The 21,774-nt window shown below is 39.5% G+C and overlaps 1 long non-coding RNA gene across 3 annotated transcripts in view; it reads left to right on the top strand.

Moving 5' to 3' along the window:
* Positions 1–21,774, top strand: part of LOC120369392 — a 196,412-nt gene that overhangs the window by 132,721 nt on the left and 41,917 nt on the right. Inside the window, exons 2-4 of one of the 3 annotated variants that reach the window (XR_005583140.1) lie at positions 11,898–12,007; positions 15,585–15,669; positions 17,606–17,919. This is a non-coding gene — a long non-coding RNA (uncharacterized LOC120369392). Of the gene's footprint in view, positions 1–11,897; positions 12,008–15,584; positions 15,670–17,283; positions 17,374–17,605; positions 17,920–21,774 lie in introns of those variants that run through there. The other 2 variants (XR_005583141.1, XR_005583142.1) reach the window with 2 other exon arrangements.

Below are 21,774 nucleotides of genomic sequence, written 5' to 3'. Positions count from 1 at the left end.
AACTCTGAAGGCAGTGCCCTGCCAGCAGCATTGCAGAAGTAAGGGTGGCAATACCATACCAGGCCACCCTTACTTCTGCTCTACTGCTGGTGATGGCTCTGCCTTCAGAGCTGGGCTCCTGGCCAGCAGCCACCGCTTTCCAGCTGCTCAGCTCTGAAGGCAGCACTGCCGCCAGCAGCAGCACAGAAGTAAGGATAGCAGTACCACAACCCCCTCCTACAATAACCTTGTGACCCCCCTCCCACACACACACACACACACCAACTCCTTTTTGAGTCAGGACCCCTACAATTACAACACTGTGAAATTTCAGATTTAAATAGCTGAAATCATGAAATGTATTATTTTTAATATCCTATGACTGTGAAATTGACCAAAATGTACTGTGAATTTGGTAGGGCCCTAATTATTATTAAGAATCTGATTCTGTCATGGAGGTCATAGATTCCATGACTTCAGTGGATCTCTGTGACTACTACTGCTTCAGCCTGTCACAGTGTGGGGCTGGAGCAGCTGTCAGCACCCAAGAGCAGCAGTGGTGCAGGGGTAGCAGCTCCAGGCCGGTGCAGCAGCTGGCAGTCAGCCCCCACTGCTGGAGCCATGGCCTGGGGCTGCCAGACCAGGAGCAGGGGCTGCTGCTGCAAGAGCAGAAGGCCCAGAGCAGCAGACAGGGTTGGTGATTAGTGGTCAGCCCCTGCTGCAGGGACGAACAAATTAAGTGCATGTCTCAGGAAATTGCTAGGGGTATCTGAATGCAAATGTACTCCTCTATGGGTATGCAAAAACTCTGCCTTTGACCTACACCCTGAGGAAAGGACCTTTGACTGTTGATCACCTGTTACATGAGAACAGATGAAAAACCCCAAATGGTATAAAGGAAATAATGAACAAGTCATGGTGTTCTTGTTCTTGGGATGATCTCTGGTAAGCTTATTAGCATGTGTGTAGGTTCTTTTATCGTTTTTAATATTTTCTGTGTAATGCTTTCACCTTAAGTATAAATGTGCTTGCTTAGGGATGTCGGTGTGGTAACTTACAACTGTAGGCAATTGCAACTGTTCATAGCCTCTGAGGAGAAAGCAAAATTCATGCACAGGCCTGTTCAGGCAGTCTAGCTTCTGGGAAACTCAGTGTAGGCAGGGGACTGTGCAGCTTGGAAGTTCCTGGTCAGGAGGAAGGCAAGAGAGGCAACAGCTGGGAGTCAGGAGCCTAGAATGGGTGCTCTTGAAGGACCGTGCCAGGGGAATACAGGTGCAGTTGGTCAGACACTTTCTATAGATCCTTAACTTAACTAGAAATGGGATTAGTGTTAATTTACCGGCAGATTATCTGGTATTATTGCGGTTTTGTTTATGTCTTCAGTCCTATTTAGGTTGCTTTGAGCTCTTTTCTCCCTGCATGCTTCTTGTTTAAGGCTCTTTCTCCCAGTTTCTCTGCTAATTGCATGCTGCTCAGGGTTCTCTCTTGTGTTTCCAAGTCTGTATGTAACTTGCAGGAGGTTCCCTCCTTCCAGGCAGGTTGTCATGAACAGATAGTTAAGGGTTAAAGTCTCTTTTACCTGTAAAGGGTTAACAAGCTCAGTAACCTGATGAACACCTGACCAGAGGACCAATCAAGGAACAAGATAATTTCAAATCTCTGTGGAGGGAAGTCTTTGTCTGTGTTTCTTTGTTTGGAGTTAGTCTCTTTTTGGATTTAAGAGAGGCCAGTCATATCCTTCAAGTTCTCCAAGTTTCCTGAAATAGCCTCTTCTATTCAATATAGTGAGTATTAGTTAAAAAGGCGGATTAGTCTTTTGAGTTACTTTCTGTATTTGCAATTGTGTGTTTGCTGGATAAATTCTTTATTCCTGTTTGCTGTTACTTTGATTATTCTGAGGAGGAGGGAGGGGGAAGTCTCTCCAGGTTTATAAGTCAGACCCTGTGATATTTTCCATCCTGGTATTGCAGAGATAGTGTTCTTTCTTTCTTTCTTTCTTTCTTTCTTTCTTTCTTTCTTTAATAAAATCTTTTCTTTTTTAGAACTTGCTTGATTTCTTCCCTTGTTTGGGTTTTCAGGGGAAGGGGAGGGGGGAAAAGTGAATCCCTCTTTGTTTGATTCAAGGAGTTTGAATCAAGGTATCTCTCCCAAGGACAAGGGGAGGGGGGAGAAGGTGGAGGAAATGGATTATTTCCCTTTGTGCTGAGATTCAAGGTGTTTGGATCTGTGTTCCCCAGGAAAAGTGTCAGACACTTAAAACTTGACTGGTGGCAGCGAGAACCAGATCTAAACGAGGATTTTAGTTTAGAGGAGTCCATGCAGGTCCCCATCTTGTGAACGCTAAAGTTCAAAGTGGGGAATAAACCTATGACACAGGTATTGCTGATCTATGGCTGCACTGGGAATAGGAAAGAGGGGGAAAGACCCAGGAAAGGCAAAAAAGCCAATATCATCTTAAGAAGAAGAGCACAAGAATCTCTTGAGAGGAATGGAAATAATGGGTGAGATTTTCAAAACTTCCTAAAGGATCTTCACCAATTATCAGTGTTTTCTAATGGGAATTAGGCATCTAAATCCAATAAGCAGCTTTGAAAATCCCACTCAGTACATCTTCAGATCAATTTATTTCTTTGCCCACATGGAGATATAAATGAACTTGCAGGTCAAGAGTTTCATACAATATATGCTACTAAGGTAAAGAATATTGAACTGGTTCCATATTCAAAACATATGATTGTCAGTTGTCGTAGTATTTTTATGTATTTTCTTGCTATTGTAGCTCTCTGTGTGATAATATACTTTAACTACAGTAGTCTCTCATTTAATGCTTACCTTAATAGGGTGTGTGTGTGTGTACATATATACATATATATATATGTATACTTAATGCATTATGAATCTTAAGTGGGAATTATGTTGGATTTTCATATATATATATATGAATATATATATATTCATATACGGTTATATATATATATATATATATATATATATATATATATATATATATGAAAATCCAACATAATTCCCACTTAAGATTCATAATGCATTAAGTTACCTGAATTGATTTCAATAGGCATGGGGCAAACTCAGAGCAAAGAGACAAAGAAAATGTTAAATAGGCTTTCATTATAAAACCCAATAACTGAAAGTCATTTCCTTATTCACTTATCCAATAGGCCTTGAGAATTGAGATTGTGATTTTTGGTGGAAGTGCAAAAGATCTCATTTTCCAATATCTTGCTTTAAAATTGTAATTGGAAAGCCCATACATGTATTTTGGTTGTGATGTGGGAATCCTCAAATGTTTTGTCACTAAGTTTGTCGGTCTTATCTCATCTTGCTTATCTAATGTATGTTACTCAGTCATCTGTCTCACTGAGGTATCTACATTATTTTATCTATCCAAAGCTTTGTAATTCCCGAACCCTGAATGAAGAGAACATTTATTTAAAAAACAATTTAATTGTTCAGATTTATCATATTACATTTCCTTTTATTTTTCTACATATTTATACCTGCATAAGCACTGATTCCTCCCAACTTCACCTTATGATTGATTCTGTCATGATGTCACATGCCTGTTTTAACATCCCAAACAGCTGTCATAGATGCTATTGATATATTATTGCAAATTCACCAATATGAATTCACTGTAGGCTTAGAAAGAAGAATTTTGGAAGGGAAAAGTGAGTCCTTGAGGACAAATTTATTTGGTTGCTAGGAAGTGTAGTTAAATAAAACCCAACACCACCATCAATAGATTTGTTTTATTTTAAGTTTGTGAACTCTGAAAATGTTTTCTTAGTACGAAGCATCTAGCATCGAAAGCATCTAGGTGCTAAAGCATTGGATCATCAAATACTTGTTCCTACATTAGACTTTTGTTTAATTCAAATACTTATTCCTTCTGAGACAGAATATTCTAGGCAACCATTACATAACATTCCTTTGGCTATCTACTGAGACCCGTAAAACCACTCTCAGTAGTAGGGTTCACATCACAAACTGGGCATCAGGGTAACCATCTGTTTCTGCTGGAACTTGAACTAACAATCTTCAAATAAAAGAGAGGAGCTCTGGCTACAATATACGAGGCGGGCTAGTGCATTGTTTGGCATGTCATCTAGCTCAGTTGGTAAAGCATAAAACTTCTAGTTCAGGACTCATGGTTTGAGCAACAATTGTTTGGGCTCTGTAGATCGTGGAAATAAACAGAGAATATTCCTAATTCTTTAAAAATACAGTATGTAGTGAGTGTAACTGTATGTAATCTCTCAAACAGTTTTCTCCTCTGTATAGTACCCTTTAAAATATTAGTAGTTTGTTGAAATGATGCTGTGAGATAGCTTAAGGAGTCATAATATTACCAAGAGGTAATTACTTGAATGACAGATAAAATAGAAGTGATGCTCAAAGGAAGAGGAAAGACTTTGAGGCATCTTGGGACAGAACACTGATCTTTCCATCCTTTAAGGGTATCGGTCCTCTGATCACCAAGATAGAGTTAAGTTGTTGGGTCCTATTATGTACATCATTGCTATTTAATGATCAGGTAGCTATAAAAAAGAGGAAAACTCTTTTAATCCCTGGACTGCACCATCATCATCAGCCTGGGACCCAACTATTATGATCTACATGTTGAAATCTGAAAGACTAGGCTACTATTTTATTTTCCTTGGACAGATATTCAAGCCACATAATTACCAACTTGTATACCATGTGGGAGCATCTCCTTCGAGAGTGATTAGCTTCTAAGAGCCCATCACTCTGTTTTTGAAAACCTTCTACTGGTCGCTGTTTACTATCACATCTAATCCATGGTCTTGGTTTTTATTGCATGCGAAGTTCAGATTGCCTCCCCACTTATAATGCTGTGACAGAGTGCTGGAAGCTAACAGGTGAGCCAGCACTCTGATCACTTAGGCACCAATCAGTTCACCTGGAGAAGACTGATTGGAGATATGCAGCCCATTAGCTGACTATGCTGGAAGGGTGACGAACATTAACCTGAAATGCATTAAATTGCTCTGTCCTCTGCAATGTATGTTATCTGAATATGTATACTTGTCAGCGGTCCCTGATGTAGCCTTGCAGGGAGTACCTACTGCTTCCTATCTGGTTTTCTTTGGTTAGCCCCTGATGAGGGCATTTTTTGGCTCCTGGCCTCTAATTAAGCTCAGGGGTATGCTTTGGTCTTTTGGGCCTTGTTTCTAGAAGCAGCTTGATGCAAGGATGGTGCCTCTCTGCTGTCTCAGGTCTTTTTGCCTTCCCTCTTTCTCAAGCTCTCTCTTTTTATAGCAGGCCTTGTTTCCCTTATTGGTTGCATCTGAGAGTAGACTCCCATCCCCAGTCTGTCTCTGCTCAATATGGGGTTTGTAGACCCCATTACAGATATCTGTTCTGAAATGTCTGGGAATAACTTCTGAAAGTGTGAAGTGGGATTAGCAACACATAGTAATCACGATTTTTCCTTGTCTATTTATAATGCTCCAGTAGACGTTTTTTCTTTGTTTTTCCAACACCACTAGTTTTACCAAAAACTAGCACATGACATTTTTTTATTTTAATTCATTGCTTTTTAAAAGATTGAATATTTTAATAGCTGTTCTCTTAACTACTTTTTTGGCTCAGTTAGTCATTAGAAAAATGAGCTTATAGCAACTTGACAACATTTTTTACTCTTTATGAGGTAATACACACCTATTAAGGAGAAAACTGTCAAAACAGTGTGCCAGAGTTCTGCACGTAGATCTCTGTAGCAAACAATAAAATGTGTGCACATTCTTTGGGCCACCTTACAAACTAGGCCCTCTTCCTGCAAAGAGACATGGATAATGTTACATCATTCAGTAGTCCCAGTGAGATCAATGAGACTGGAAAAGTGTGTCAAGTTCTGAATATGTGTAAGCATTTGCAGGATTGGGGCCATCAAGTCTACCTGTCACCTATGTTTGTATGTGTTGTCCCATTAGATTCATTGGGACTACTGCATAAAAACAAGGTTGCAAAATCAGGCATACCCCTCAGTGCTGGATAGAGTTTCCATACTCTGAGCTGTTGTATCACAGCAGCTTGTCTGTACAAAGAAATGTGAATATTGGTATTCAGAAAGAGGTGTGTGCACTTTTTTGGGGTAATTAAGGCAAAGCAGATGGTGGTTTGCAACATTTATAGTAATGCTTACATTTCATTTTCATTCATTAATGGAAACCATAAAATCACATAATGAATCAATGGAGACAAAAAGCCAGAAATTGAAAGTGGGTTGTTAACAGTACTTATATTACCAAACCACTAAAAATTAACAAGTAAATATAGAAAACATAACTGTCAGATTATTTATAGAGCTTTCCTTTGACATAAATATTTCAGAAGGTTACTGTGCGTACCAGGTAAGATTGCCAATAGGATTGAGTGAATCAAGGAATTTACTAATAAAAGACAACCAAACTAAAATTTCAGGTAGCGGAAATTTTTTTTTTTTTAAAAAGGCTCCAACATATATTAATTTTAAATTTATTACAAACTAAGTTTGACTCCTTGACTGGTCTTCTCCTTACAGTAATATCAAAATATCACATACATTCCATATATATTGTAATATCTAATTTAAAAGGTGTTCTGTACCTGTTCTGTTCATTCCCTCTGGCCACTGTCAGAAGACAGGCTACTGGGCTAGACGGACCTTTGGTCTGATCCAGTATGGCCGTTCTTATGTGTGTTTTGGGCTCTTTCTCCCAATTCCCCTTCCCACCCATTGTTTACTTTAATATGGTCTTCAAACACAAAAACTTACCTTAAATAAAAACTAAGACACAGCTGTTTTTCCTGGTCTGGAGCTTTGGCTAAGTTCTTTTGTGTGTTTTTCAGAAGTTGAGTTTTTAAATTCTCACTGAAGTTCATATGCAAAGTTTTATGTCAATGGGAGTTTTGCATGAGGAGGAATTGCAGGATGAGGACTTTTTACTAAAAACAATGCCATAAGTATTGCTTTTGTTTTGATGACATTTTAACTTTTCATACAATGAAATAGCCTGCATTATCCCTCTCATCCTTCAAACCCTATCTAAATGTCATTGTGTCATGAAATCTTTCATCAGTTATATATCTAAGATACCTGCAGTGCATTGTTTTTAATCAATCACATTACATGATATATATCTGAGCTGTGTTTTCTGGATCCAGTTCTGTCCGGTGTGTCTCCAGGAGGCCCAATACAGGGGCATATGTCACCATTATACTTTCCAGTTTATGGGTGGCCCTGGGAACCAAAACCAGCCATAAATTACAGCAGCATCCACCTGTTCTAATATGTGGTCACCTGTCCCAGGCTGCCTGTGAGCTCTGGTGCAACTCAGAAACACATCTCCAATCCGCCCCAACCTTGTCCTCAGCATATACCTATGTCAGGGCTTGTGAGGGGGACAGAATAGCTCTGATTACAGCCTCCCTATGCTGCATCTGCACTGGAGGAATTCTCCCTCAGCACCCTGTAGCACCTTGATAGGTTCCCCTTTGGCAAGGGGCAGTGTTGTCTTATATGATTGTAGATGCAATGGCTTGTATGTTTTAAAATTCACAGATGTTTGTAATGTAGCAATATTGCTCACCTGTTATTAAACCTCCATCTTCTGTCTCCATTTAACGTCACTGCTTAGGTGAGCAGTCTCACTCAGGTCAAGGTTAGCACCCAATGATTTGTTTGATTGTTCTACTACTTTGTCTCTCCCAAAAGAGAATCGCTCTTTTACTACTACTACTTTCTCCAGTTTACTGTCCAACCTTCGGAATTTAGATAATAGTTCTCAGCAACTCACAGTGCCTACTTTTACTCTGAGCCTAATGGGATAGATGAACTACAGTGAGTAAGACTGACTTATTTATATATTTCCACTAATCCTAGAAAATCCTGGTCACTGAGAAATGAATGGAATGTTTTGTTTTTACTACTGCATCTTCATTATAGAAGTTGCACCAGCAAGAAAACAGCATAGTTAGGCATGTGCTTAAGTACCTGGCTGAATCAAGGCCATTGTGCTCAAATGCCAAAAATATTCTGCTGATGCATTGTTTAATGCGTCATGTGCAACTGGAACACTTCTAACTCTCCTATCCCCAGGAGGATTCTTTCATAAGTGGAGGGCCTTGAGAAGGTCATGGGGGACAGAAGCGACTCTGTGTAATGGAACTGGCTGATCCCACTCCTTCTATGCTGGAAATGAGAGATTCATGAATGGAAAGGATGATTCTTGCTCCATTTTCCACACAGTCTTTACTTGAAGAAAATCCCCATAGAAGTCCGTGGGAATTGCCCGGATAAAAACTGTGTGTGGACTTCAGAGTTGGAACTCTGCTGTTTGGATGCTGTCACTACAGTTTGAGGAAAATATAACATATTGCTGCTTTTTATCTGTTGTTGTTGTTATGGTGTAAATGCAGGGTATGTAACTGATTAGTTTTATTTTTGAGTTAAGGAATGATGCCATAATACACAAGCAGCTGTATCTTCTAACAAGGGAAGATGGATGCCTCATATAAAATCAAGCTATTATATGTGCTGTTCATATAACAGCACTATTAAAAATGCAGAAAAGCTACCAGTCAAAATGCTGACTGTGTACAGTACTCTATCAAGCACTGAAACTGATAATGTATGCTGGCTGATGATGTATACTGTTGAAATGAATGTCCAGCGGATCTTTATTTCAGTTGTAATGGAACTATGCAATGAGGAGAATAAGGATTTATTATGGACAACTGTCCAACCACCACTTTTGTAGCACAATTACTTGATTATTTGTATTCTGGTATCATCCAAAGACACAAACACAGTACAAACAGATTTCAGTTAAATTAGACCCTTATCTGAACTTTTCATCGCTGAACTGGTGAGTGAGGTTTAACATACTTGGGATGAGATACTCCGGTTTATTTATTTAAACTGTATTTGAACCAAAACCTTGCAATTAACAAATACCATTAAAGCAGTCAGTAATGACAGATAGACAGAGAGGGACAATGATCAGTTACCTTCTCCTGGAGCATAAGTGGGTCATGATGCATTGCGTCTACAATGCTCAAATTAACCCCTTACTTCCTAGCATATTCATACATATTCTTGTTACATATTCATTAACTGTCTTTCAATCAGCACACTGTATTACACATTTTCCAATTAATATAAAAAACACATACACTATTAGCCATTTCATTAGTTAATTATTATTAATCATACTTAACCCACATACGGCAATCACGCCATGTACTGGCCACCCAGACTGTGATTGTTTTTCTCTATTATGCTTTCCTGTTTGCCTACTTAATGGTGCTTTCCTGTTTATTTAACTTCCTCAATTTTTTTGTGGTTTCTGACCTGGATGGTTTTCTCTCTTACTCACACTGCCATCAGTTAGTTATTTAGCAAGCAACTTACAAAACTTTTAGTTTGGATATATTTTACTGCTCTACCAGAAATTTAGAAACTTCCCATCCTGAAACATATTTAGCAAGCTTAGCAAACCTTAAGTCACATTTTAACATTTAGCTGACTCAGGCCTAGTTATTGCTCCCACATAATCCTAATATTTTTGTTGGTTCTGCAACAGGGGGATACGTCTGAAGTGTAACAAAGTGACATGTAGTTCTTTGGTTGAAAAACAAGCTCTTCCCTCCTCTTCCCTTTATTGTCCACTGTGTAGTTGGCTTTACACTCTTGGCTACCTAGTAGTAGTGTCACTGATTTTCTAGGGGCAGCGCAACCCTACCTATCTGGCACAGAGAGGAGTCACTTTATGTGGAGGCATCAGGCACCATCACCCAAAAGAACAAAAAGAAACCAGTGCCTGACCTGCATGAGGAGAGATAAGACACTCCAAATACTGGTGATATCAGTCGGCTAGGAGAGAAAAGGGAGGCTTAAGCCACACTTTAGGGGAGTACTACATTAGAGTCTCATAATGGTTCCTTCCAACATTAACTTATTTCATAGGTTTTTGTCTGAAGGACTGGCTATAGATAAGTTTTGATGCTGTCTCTCATCCTTTGTTTCACGGATGCCACTTCAAACTCTCTAATAGGTTCTTTTGATAGACCCTTCCACATTCTCTAAGATCCTGTGTTAGAACCAAGCCACACTGAATTCAAGTTCTCTGTATTCTAGATGAAGCTGGGGACTCTTGTAGAGTCTTGGGCAGGAAAGTGGGACCAGGGGTCTAATATGAAGGTACGAAATAGGGAGGAAGCCATGGCTGTGTTGGGAGTCCAGCGGAGGCACTGGGGATCACTATCTGAACAGAGCTCAGGTTCAGGATCAGCCTGATTCTGTTCAGGGGACAGATGTTGGTTTGCTTAGGTTGTTGTTTTTGGTGAACTGTTTTCCCTGCTCATAATTCTGTGTCTTTGCTGTTAATCTGTTTTCATAGGAAGAGGATATTAAGAATTCAGGACTAGACTGTGCCTTACTCATCTCAAGCAGAGTTCTGGTAGGCATTCTCCCATGGGGAACAGAATGCCTCTGGGAGCTCCTCAGCATTCAGGAGGTACATACACTTTTGGAGTGTGCAGCATGCCAGTCAACAGCATTGACCAGCGTGGAGATGGGGACAGGACTATGGCCTTGCCTCTCACTTACTTTCTTCATTAGGGCTGACTAGCCCCAGTAGCTTCACACATTCTTGACAGTCAGATTAGCACCAGCTCTCTGATTCTGCTGTGCCACTGGACAAAGTCAAAAGGGAAAATGCCTTTGAGGGCTCCTGTTGCAGCATGTTGTGACAATTGGGGTGCAGGAGGCCTAACCTGATTTCTTAAGCCTTGCTCAGTTAGTCAGTGAAAGGTGCTACCATAAATGACATAGTAACTTACAACGACATAGGTTGATAGAAAAAGCATGAAAGAAAGACATGAAGACTAAGTATAAACAATAGGGGCTACTGATATGACTTAACGTCTATGCTTAAGTTGTAACTTGCATGGAAAGAGAATTCAGGAACCAGGAAAAAAATGGCCTAAATGGGCATGTTGGGAATGATGCTTTACTGGTTAAAATGACAACAGTGGATGGTGTATGGTGTCCACCCTGTCTTTTGGGGCGTTTAAAAATTGAGGATTTGCGGAGAAGGGTGGTGGTGCTGTGGGAGTGTGTGGGGCCAAGTGCAGATTCTTGGAGGGCTACTTCTTCCCAGAGGCACAATAGCTTTTGTTTATGAACCTTGATACTTTGAGACATTCATGCCTCAGCCCACTTTTAAGGCCATTGCACAATCACTTCTGGAAAATAAGGATCCCAGATCAATGCAATACAAGATTTAGGAGCCCTGCTTTGTTGCCCTTCCCTCAAAGTTTTACATCCTCCACTATCTTCCTTCAGTCCTGTCCTCCCAATACCCTGCACTATCTCATATCTTTTATTTTTAATAATCTTTTATACTCAGCAAGAATTTTTTACTGTTTGCCATAGTGACTAAGCAAGCTCAGGTCTCTATGCTCACAAATCCCAAATCATATTGTACAGTTACAGGGTAGTAATAACACCTCTGGCAAGCTGAGCCCATTCCTTTCATTTAACCCACAGTTAGGCAGCTCTGCACTGCCCCTGCCACAACATAGTTTCTGTAATCCAACTATACCTATGAATTCATTGCAGGATTAATATAATGTTACAACTTTATTTTATATAGGGTCTTTCATAGAAATGTAACTCTAGGTACTTTACAGGATTAATAATAGAACACAGAACTAAATAATATAGTTACAGAGATGAATAATGCATAACAGCAGAAAGAGAGAAATTAAGAGACAAAGTAGGAAATGTGATTTTAGATTAAGCAGGAGGAAGAATTGGTAAAATGAGAAGATTTGTTCAGTCAAAGGTCCAACTTTTTAATCTCATTTTAAGCGAACCTTCATTTTTGCAGGTGCAAACTGCAGGCAAACGGAACCTGCAGTTTACATCATGTAGAAGTCAGAGCCCCTGGAATGCATCTACAAATTGAAGACTTTGTCATTCAAGTGACCTAAATTACAGGTATAACCCAGCCCTGATGAACGGCTGCACCCTTTTCTCTTTTCTCCTCAGTGGTGTGCATTTCGGGGCTCACCTGGTGCATCCAGCCAAAGAAACCTCTTCTTTATGCAGAGAAAACAGACGGCCTGTCCCTTGGGAAAATGTTCAACATCCAATCTCATATCGAAGAGTGTCACTCAGAACACACAAAATTAAAATAGCTATCCCTATTCCTGGAGTAATAAAACAGCAACAAGTGCTCTATTAAGTATGGGAATCTTAGGATAAGGGACAATGGAAAGAGGGATCAGGATACTAAAAGACAAAAACAACAATACATAAACTTTATCCCTCCCAATATGTACATCCAGTACAAACCACCCTGCTTCCTCCAAGCAGCTGTGTAGGCATATAGATGGGTGGTGCAGTGCTGAAATCGGTGGCTGGCTTAATACACAGTATCAAAATAAATAAACAGGGATATTCTTACCAAGTATCCACATCAAGGAGCTCATCTTTGGTGCTCTATTGAGTCTGGATTCAATGTGCAGATAGCCTGAGCGTGACACATTTCCTCGGCCTCTTGGTTTTCTGCTCTCTGCTGACATGACACTGTCCAGTTTCACAGAAATCCCAGAAGGGCTCAAAGTCTTCCTCTTGGGTAGGAATGTGGAGGGTAGAAGGATCCTCCCTGGTTCTGATGCTTCTTTCCCTGCTACACTCCAACCAAAGCCAAAACCAAACCCTTGGTCTGAGTTCTGGCGATGTTGCAAGCCAGTTTCATCGCTGCCCTGAACCCTAGGCAATCTGGGAAAGGGAGTCCTGAGCCTTTGCAGCCATTACTGCTGTAGTTCAGGAACGAGTCCCCTGGAGGCTCAGTGTGGTATTTCAGGATCACGCCCTCTAAAGGTTTACACAGGCACACAGTATCCACAATGACCCTCTCTCTCACTCTAGGTTTTTATTAGAGCTGGTCATATCTTATATTTGTTAGAATTATAATTTTGTTTGAAATTTTCTCTGAGTCAATTCAAAATTATTTTTCTCAATTTGATTCAATTCCATTTGATTGTTTGCCACCCCATTTCAACTTAAAAAGAGAGTTGAAAAAACAAGCCCTTCCCTTCCCTCCCCTTTCAACCCCTAATGAAACCAATGTACACTAAGAGAATGATGAAAAAAGTCAGCATGGAATGAACAGCATTAAAAAGATGAGAAAGGCATTAACATAACTATAACAAGACAAGAACATAAAGCACTATCTCCCTAGACTGACTCTGAGAGTCAGTCACAGTTGATTTTTTGGACTTTATAACCCACAGCCCTCATCAACTGTGGAAAAACATCAAAAGCTGTGAGGAAGAGCCGGCTGTGATTCCCTGAATCTTCAAGGCAGAACTTTAATTTAAAATGCTGAATTGCATGCCCTGTGGGTTTGCATATGAGACATTTAATATTATGATTGATAATACAGGGAGGCCTTTTCACCCACACTACATCATCATTAATGCACCAGGGAGCTAAGTATCTCGCCCTTCAAGCAGTTGGTGTTAAAATATAAGTGTGGGCAATATGCCTTCCACCAAGTTTCTTTGTCTGCTACATTAAGCTATTAAATACCAAGAATAACCTCTTCCCTGAGAACTTGAGTCAGTTTACAGGTCTTTCCCCCCTTTGATCTGATATTACAACAGTGCAGATTAGTTTCTTCAGCCTCTTTTTCTCTCCAAATTTTCTCAGTGAACTGAGGGTATCTAATAAGTGGCCTCCTAGCCTCCTAACCTAGATGTTTGAGTTGTGCTCAGACATGGAAATATTCTTTTTCTGAAGTAATATGAAAGATAAGTTTGTACTGTAACATGCTTCTGAATGAAACACACTGAAACATGACTACAACATACTTATACGGTTTTTCTCACTGAATGTAACCTGTGGGAGAACAGGTGGGCTCAGGACCATACATGTTAATGTTCCTATTACAATGTTGCTGATAAGTATCTTTTAAAAAGCAAGAGATTTATTTAGTTAAACATGCTTGTTACACCATTTCAGTAAGGTTCAAAACTCTGTTCACGTTACTGTGAATATCTGTATGTTACAGTATATAAGTAAACAAGAATCATTATGAATACATGGTAAATGGTAGTATAATTAGTCACCTAAAATGAAATCAATCTATCTATATCTATATAAAAACTGCTCACAACTCCCTTAAGACCATATTCAGCATATATTTTGTTCAGAGTCTCATGAAGGGTTGAAAGTCCACATGTGATCACCCTATGCAACAACTATTTTCTAAAGTGTTGAAAACAAGGTAGCTGAGTTCCATGAATCTCTATGACAGAAAATACATATATGATTGACATCCTGGACACACTAAAGTCCCTGGAAGTTTGGCCACAGGCTTCAGTGCAGCCAAGATTACTCATAGACTTATAAGATAGCTCAGAATGCTTCTACTGTCATGAGAAATATGTTTCTGACACAACACTGCAGAGATGCTAACTACACAATGTTTTACATATTTGTATAAATACCAGATAAATCATAAAGAATATAACTGATTTCTTCAGCATGTGGTTTTTATATGGTTTATTGTTTTGGTCATCTAAATTCTCTTCACTAATTAAACTTTCCTTTTAATCATTTTCTAAGAAAATAAACAAAGTTTGACATGTTTTAGAATCTTTACAACAAATACAACATTGTCTTTCCAAAAAAAAAAAAATAGTGGAGTGATTGATGATATCCTTTCTCTGAAGACTGTGAACTTGGTTTGATTGATTTATGCTTTTCCAGTTGCTTAAGTTGTTATTGAATCTTTGTAAGTTCTGCTAAACCAAAACTACTGTGCAGTGAAATTGACTGCATTTCAGTAATGACTTCAGTCAAGTAAATACAGCATGGAAACTTGGGAATTGGTGCCCCATGGAAACCTTGTTAAACTTATAAAATGCAGCTATGGCATAAACCCATAACTCTTCTTTGGTGCTCAACCTCCTTGGCATGTTGTCGTGTACGTAATATATTGACAAACCATCTTCCAAGATGGAACATTTCTTCAGAAACTTCAGACTTGAAACTGACTGTCTCAAATTCTTGACCAGCAAACCTCAGCCTTTCTGATGAAAATATTTCGAAGTCAAGAAACAGCTGGTGTTCTCTGACATTGTTTTCTCTTCTCATTGAAGTCTCAGCTGTATTCCACAGGCACTTCTTTATTGTTCACAGAGTTCATTTTTTCATTAAAGAGGCTTCAGAAGTTGATATGAATCACACATCTTCATAGATACATGGAAGTGGAAAACAAGATCAAAGATGCCTTCTGCCATGTCTGTTAGTAGCAGGATACAATGAAACATCTTACACTGTTGTCCTGTCAGATTTCTGCCAATTGATTCACTGCTATGTTAGCTGCAAATTTGTCCTTTGCAAGTATTTGTGTATAAATAAAATGAAGAGACAAGAACAAAAGCAATAAGCCATTTTTTAATGTGGCAAAGAGAATGAAGATGACACAAACAGCAACTGGTTTGAATAGTTTTCAAAGTGAAATAATATTAACATCAGTGTTGCAATTTGTTCATTGCTGCAGGTACAGAGGCTAGGTTATAAATAATCAGCAAAACTTGATTGAAATACCAAGAAGATGTGACAAAGGCTTGAGGCTTTTCAAGAAGGTAAAAAAGTTTTCAAGTGATCTGTGCCTGTATGCCTTTTGGATCCATAGGTAGCTGTGCAGAGATTATGCTTAAACCAAGCAAAGTTTGCTTGTCAATATTAGTAAAAATTAACAACTGATCATTTGGGTTTTCTCTCTCTGTGATGTATTTTGGCTCTTTATCTCCTTGATGGTTACTTACAAACTGTGCTGCTTGTCCCTCACTATTTTGGAGGTGTTAGATAGAAGTGCTACCAAAATAATACCTTTTAGTCTCATTGAATCAATAAAAGGAGAGAACATTCCCATATTTTGCTTGTTCCAAAAGAATGAAAAGGATCTATTCTCACCACTGGAGCTGTGCAAACTATTTGATTCAGTCTACAGAGTACTTAAAATCAAGTTTGATTTGAACTGTCTGAATCAGCAATGGTTTCCCAAATCCTGATCCCCTGTGTCAAAGCCCAAAGAAACAGGTTCTCTGCCCAAAACTTCCGTGGGCACTTGATGGGAAAGACTCAAGGCAGCCATGCATGAAATAGTCACATCTGCCCTACAGCTGTTACTAAAGCACATGAGCTGTTAATAGCTTTTACTTCTACTACCCCTATCCCCTACTCTGAGCAGCGTGATTTACAAAATACATTAATTGTGGTCAGTGTCTCTGGCCATATCCCTGCCATTGCTCTTTCAATCCTCATCTTTTCTCCAAACCTGGCCTGTATATTGTTGTTGAGCTCTGCTCTGTGGCACATGAGATGAAAAGTCCTTTTTGCTGATCCTCCCTTTGGCTTGTTCTTTCCTGCTTTTCATGTATTTTATACCTGCATAAGAGTTTGATAAACATATTCTCTATATGCTATTAGAGCCTCTTAATTCAATCTAGCAGTGTACTACTTGACATAAGGCCAAAAAGGATGATAGCCATAAAAAGTGAGAATATCCGTGCTGAAGTAGATAGTAGAATGAGTGACCTGAGAAGTCATGTGAGACACTGTACTGGCTGGGAACAATGATATGGCGCACTGTAGGATACTAGTGCAAGCAGCTATGGCGAAGAGATAGTGACAGTATAGATGACTTACAAATGCTCCATGCTCCACAAATGTTTGTTGGCCTGCAGATGCCCATTTCACTCGCATTGATTTTACATTCTATCCATAAGTTTTTTAAATGGGAAGAGCTTCTTGTAGAAGAAGCTGTATCCTACAATTCTGTACTTATTTACACAAACAGATTTGGAAGATAATGAACATTGCAAGGTTTCAAATTAAGAGGATTTCTGCTGCACTGATATTTGTTCCTGAAAAGTGCATGTATTGGAGTAATGAGCATCTTTTTAGCTCAGTTCAATGGTAAGGAGGAGAATACGATCATTGTTCAGCTGGGTTCTAAAAAAAAAAAAAAGTTCCCTTGCCTAATTACTCAAGAAAGTTCTACTTTGTCACCTTGTCAACAGTTCTTCTTAACATAAAACTTGTGACAAGAAATGTATTTATGAAAGTGAACAGGAGATTTATGTTTTTGTTTAATTTCCGATTTATAGCATAATATAGAAAGGATTTATATAATATCATATGATACTCACATATGTTATGGAATATAATTGTGCTTTCTATGTCTTTGTCATTAGGGCCATTTTCCTTTCTCCTATGATGATCAACGGAGTGCTTATCTTCCTCCTTTAAGTTGCCCAGCAAAAAATAAGAAAAATAAGATAGCGAGAAATACTATATATGAACTTTAGTTATAGATTTTTTTTTCTAGATGCATTATAATTTTGCATACATTATTGCTTTGTAGGCTGTTCATTTATAAAAATGAATTTAAATTATTTTGGACTTTCACAAAAATATTGTGGACTTTCCCACTACTTTCTTTTTATGATCCTTGATCTATAATACAATCAATTTGCAATGATGGACTGAAGTGATGTTTCTATTTTTTCTTTGCAGTTCGTTGGTGATTGAATGTGCCTGATGAGAGTGTTCAAATAGGTGTTTAATGAAATTTAACTTCACATGCCTACTGCATGCCCCCATGTAGACAAGCCGTAATACTGTGTTCAGTTCGGTTATCCATTCCTTAAAAAGGACACTGAAAAATTTTTGAGGATTCAGAGAACAGCCACAATGATTCCAGGACTGGAAAACATGCTTTGTGGCAGGATATCTATTTAACTTTTCAAAGAGAAGTTTAAGAAGTGACCTGATCGTGATCTGTAAGTGCCTACAAGGGGAGAAGATAGCTAACAGTATAGGGTTTCTTAACTTAGGGTACGTCTACACTACGGGACTATTCCGAATTTGCATAAACCGGTTTTGTAAAACAGATTTTATAAAAAATCAGTGTGTACACACTAACAAACACATTAAAAATCGGTGTGTCGGTCCATGGTCGAGCTAGCGTCGATTTCTGAGTGTTGTTGCACTGTGGGTAGCTATTCCCTAGTCCCATAGTTCCCCCCCTCCCCGCCCCTTGGAACTTCGTGTTGATCCCGAGCCTGGCATGGGGCAAAAATCATCATTGGTTCGGGGGTGGTGGGTAATACATCTTCGTCAATCCTCCGTCTGCAGACAAGCATTTCGACAATTTTTTTTTTTCCTTTTTCTGGATTGCGCTGGCAGATGCCAATGCATGGCAATCATGGAGCTTTTTTTGCCGCTTTGCTCTCTCACCTGTGTGCTAGATGCCCGCCAGAGGCGATTCAGCAGCGCTCAGCAGCAGCATGCTTTTGCTTTTTTGCATGACAGCAGGTTATATACTAGCACCATATGCACCATATCCAAACCTTCCAACTGATGATGGATGATCATGATGGCCCTACCATTTTTTTTTTGTTTGCTTTGCTGCCCCTGGTCAATCAGCCAGCAAAAGAAAAGTGGTTACTAGTACCTTGTACCATCCATCGTTTTGTACTGCTGTACCTGTTTTGCCTGTCCCGAGAGCCCAGGAGCCGATGCAAAAGCAAAAATGAAAAATCCAGTCAATCCCTCCCTCATCATCTCCTCTTTTGATCTAAAATAGAGAATGTGCTGCCTAATATAAGAACCACCTGCTCTGTGTCAGAGCTGCTGTGTGTCATCAGTCCATTATCTGTATCTGTATGTTTCAGGGTGCTCCTGCAACTCCCCCCTGTTGACCTTGTCTTTCCCTGTGATTTCTTTGGCCCCCAGCCCATCTTGTGACACTTGTGTAATGAAATAAAAGAATGCATGAATAAGACAAGATGGTGAAATGAGTGTGAAATGAGTGATAGAAGGCACAGGAGCCCTATGAGCACCAGACAGGACAGACAGGAGCATCCAGGGAAGACCAGCAGCATCCTGCTAGTACAGGGCAACTGAATCTTTCTTTCTGAACACATGAAGGGTGGGGCTGATGGAGCTTAGCTGATGGAGGTTAAGTGATGGTTACCAGCCATAATCAGCCATATCCACCCATCCAATAAGCAAAAACAATAGGCTGAATTAGGGACCCAGTTGGAGATCCTTTGTCCTTTTGGAGACTGATTCCATCATTTTTTTGCTGATTCATCATTGATTTTGATCAGCTTATGAGGATGATGAGGATGGATTTCATCTTTTGATTACCATGGGGGATGACGATGACGGGGTGTGGTGGATGCTGCATTCAGTAAAGATAGGCTGCACATTACTGCAGATCTAGGCGATTCAGTAAAGAGGTCAGAGGATGGTTTTAGTCAGGTTTTGTGGGGGTGGGTGGGTGTGGGGGGGTGAGTAGTGCTGGGCTGCCTTGCCTGCACTGTGTTGACCCTGGGAGCATAGAAGAAGCCTAGAAGCATTGAATGAATATAAATTTAGGAAATAGGCTGCAGGAACTGCTTGATAGCTTCAGTCCCATGCGCCATGCATTGATTTCTTTGGCTTTCCCTTCTTGCTTGTTCGCCTGCAGTCGCTTGCTGCTGAGTCCCTGTCTGAGCTTTTGCGAAAAGATTGAGATTTTTTCTGATAGAATAGAAGGAGCGCTGACGCCTGGGATGAGATTTTATCACATCCGCCCATCGCATGCATCCGCATTTTTTTGATTTTTTTTTTTTTTTTTTGACTGCCATTGACGCATTGCTTCGCGGAGGGCAACCTGACCAATGCCAAAAATATCCTAATTTTTTCGCGTTTGACTTGCACTGTAGCTGAGATTGGAGAGCCAGAGCGGTCACTGTCCAGGCTGGGGATGTGGTGGGTACCAGTGATCCCGATACCAATCCAATATCAGCTAATCCGATCTGACTATACCGAATATAGCCCCGATACGATACTATAACTCTCTGCCTAGGAGGGAGGGAGGAGTAATTAAAAATGTTTAAAGGTATAAAAGTTACTAAAGTTAAGTGGCGCTTTAGCCCTTAGCCAACAAAGGATTAACAAGATCCACTGGCTAGAAACTGAGGCTAGACAAATTGAAATTGGAAATAAGGTGCATAGTTTTAACAGTATAATTAACAATTGTAACAGCTACCAATGGATGTAGTGGACTCTGTATCACTTGAACCATGTAAATAAAGATTGGATGTCTTTCTAAAAGATATACCCTACTTCAACTACTTTGCTTGATGCAGAAATTACTGAATGAAATTCTGTGGCCTGTTTTATGCAAGAGGTCAGACTAGATGATCCCTTCTGGCCTTAAGATCTACCAATCTTTGATTTTTTTCCTCCTATACACTGTTAAATATTAGCACATGAGTTGATTTTGGAATATCAGAGAGTCATAGCAGTGAGAAACATGGACCTACACTAATAATCACCGGAGAAGCAACAACCCTAAACCCGTCTTCCTCCTTAGTTTTTAATTTCTTCATATACTCGGAGACTTTCATCATGACCTTTGACACTATCAAATTCCAATCTATCATGTATATGTGCATTCATGCTGCAAATTCATTCCTTTCCTCATCTTATTGTCTGTGTGCATGGTAAAGGAGGGAAAAATATTGGCTCCATATGTGACCTTAGCAAACTAAATATCCTTGCACTCTATTGTGTAAATCTCTGCTATGTGTATAGAGAAGCCGCGTGTTAGTCATGTCCAGCATACCGAAGAAGTGCTGCCTACTGAAATTATATTCTACAACAGGAGAAGAGAAAGAAGCCAAGCTCTTTGAGATTTTGAATGCTGCTTAGATGTTAGAGGACAAAAAGAGCCCATATTTTTTAAGCTACAGTAAAGAAAAGATGCAAATGAGTGTTTTCATAACTTAATATACAGCACAACCAAACAGATAGTGAGCCAAACTCTACCAGGGTTTACCTCAGCTTTAATCAAAACAAAATATGGTGAGGCAGAAAAATTGCCAATGTGGGGAGGTTGAAACAGCTCAAAGAAGTGGCCTCTGCTGTCTTTACATTAATACATGTATTGGGTGCCAGTATAGTCCAAAAAGCTATCCTGGCTGGAGTGGTCTACTGCAAACAATTCTATTGGCTATGGATTGCCTGAGGTGGTCTGACCTACTATGCTCCCTTTCACTCCTGGCCTACTTTGACACACCACCAAGGCTAGAAACAAAGTTAGTGCCAGGGAGCTGGTATATCATCTTTCCTACACCTGCAGGTTCCACTAGGTTAAGGGAATCCCCAGCTGTCATTGGTTTAAACTGCCTTTAATTAAAAATAAATTTAAATATGAAAGGTTAGAGTCTTGAATGAAATTTTGTGTCACACTAGAAATAATCAGCAATTAGGCAGCAATTTATATGCATTACATATGGGGACCTAATTCTAGTGAACTCTAGCAGTTGTATACATTAATTTGGATAAAATATAGTGTAGCTAGCTACCCATTTTGAGCTGAACAGTTAGCTGAAAATGTAGTGCCCTGCAGGCTGTTTCTATTAAAAGGAGAAACTGATGAATGGAGATATCTTTGTAAATAAAACAGGATTGTATCAAAGAATGTACAAACTACTGATTCCCTGAACAAAGCAGTAATCAAATGAGAGAGAGCGAGTGTGTCATTGGTCCTAATTCCAAGCCTCTTTTCCAGTCAGCGCGTAGTCCAAAGTTTCTGCTCTTTCCCTGTGTTTGTTTCTCTCCTCTTCTTCTCTCTCTGATGCTCCTCTACTAAAACAAAAATGAGCCCCTCAACATACATTTTTGAATTT

Source organism: Mauremys reevesii, linkage group 7 (genome assembly GCF_016161935.1).
Source record: "Mauremys reevesii isolate NIE-2019 linkage group 7, ASM1616193v1, whole genome shotgun sequence".
Lineage (NCBI taxonomy): Eukaryota > Metazoa > Chordata > Testudines > Geoemydidae > Mauremys > Mauremys reevesii.
This window is presented reverse-complemented; position numbering and strand designations above follow the sequence as displayed.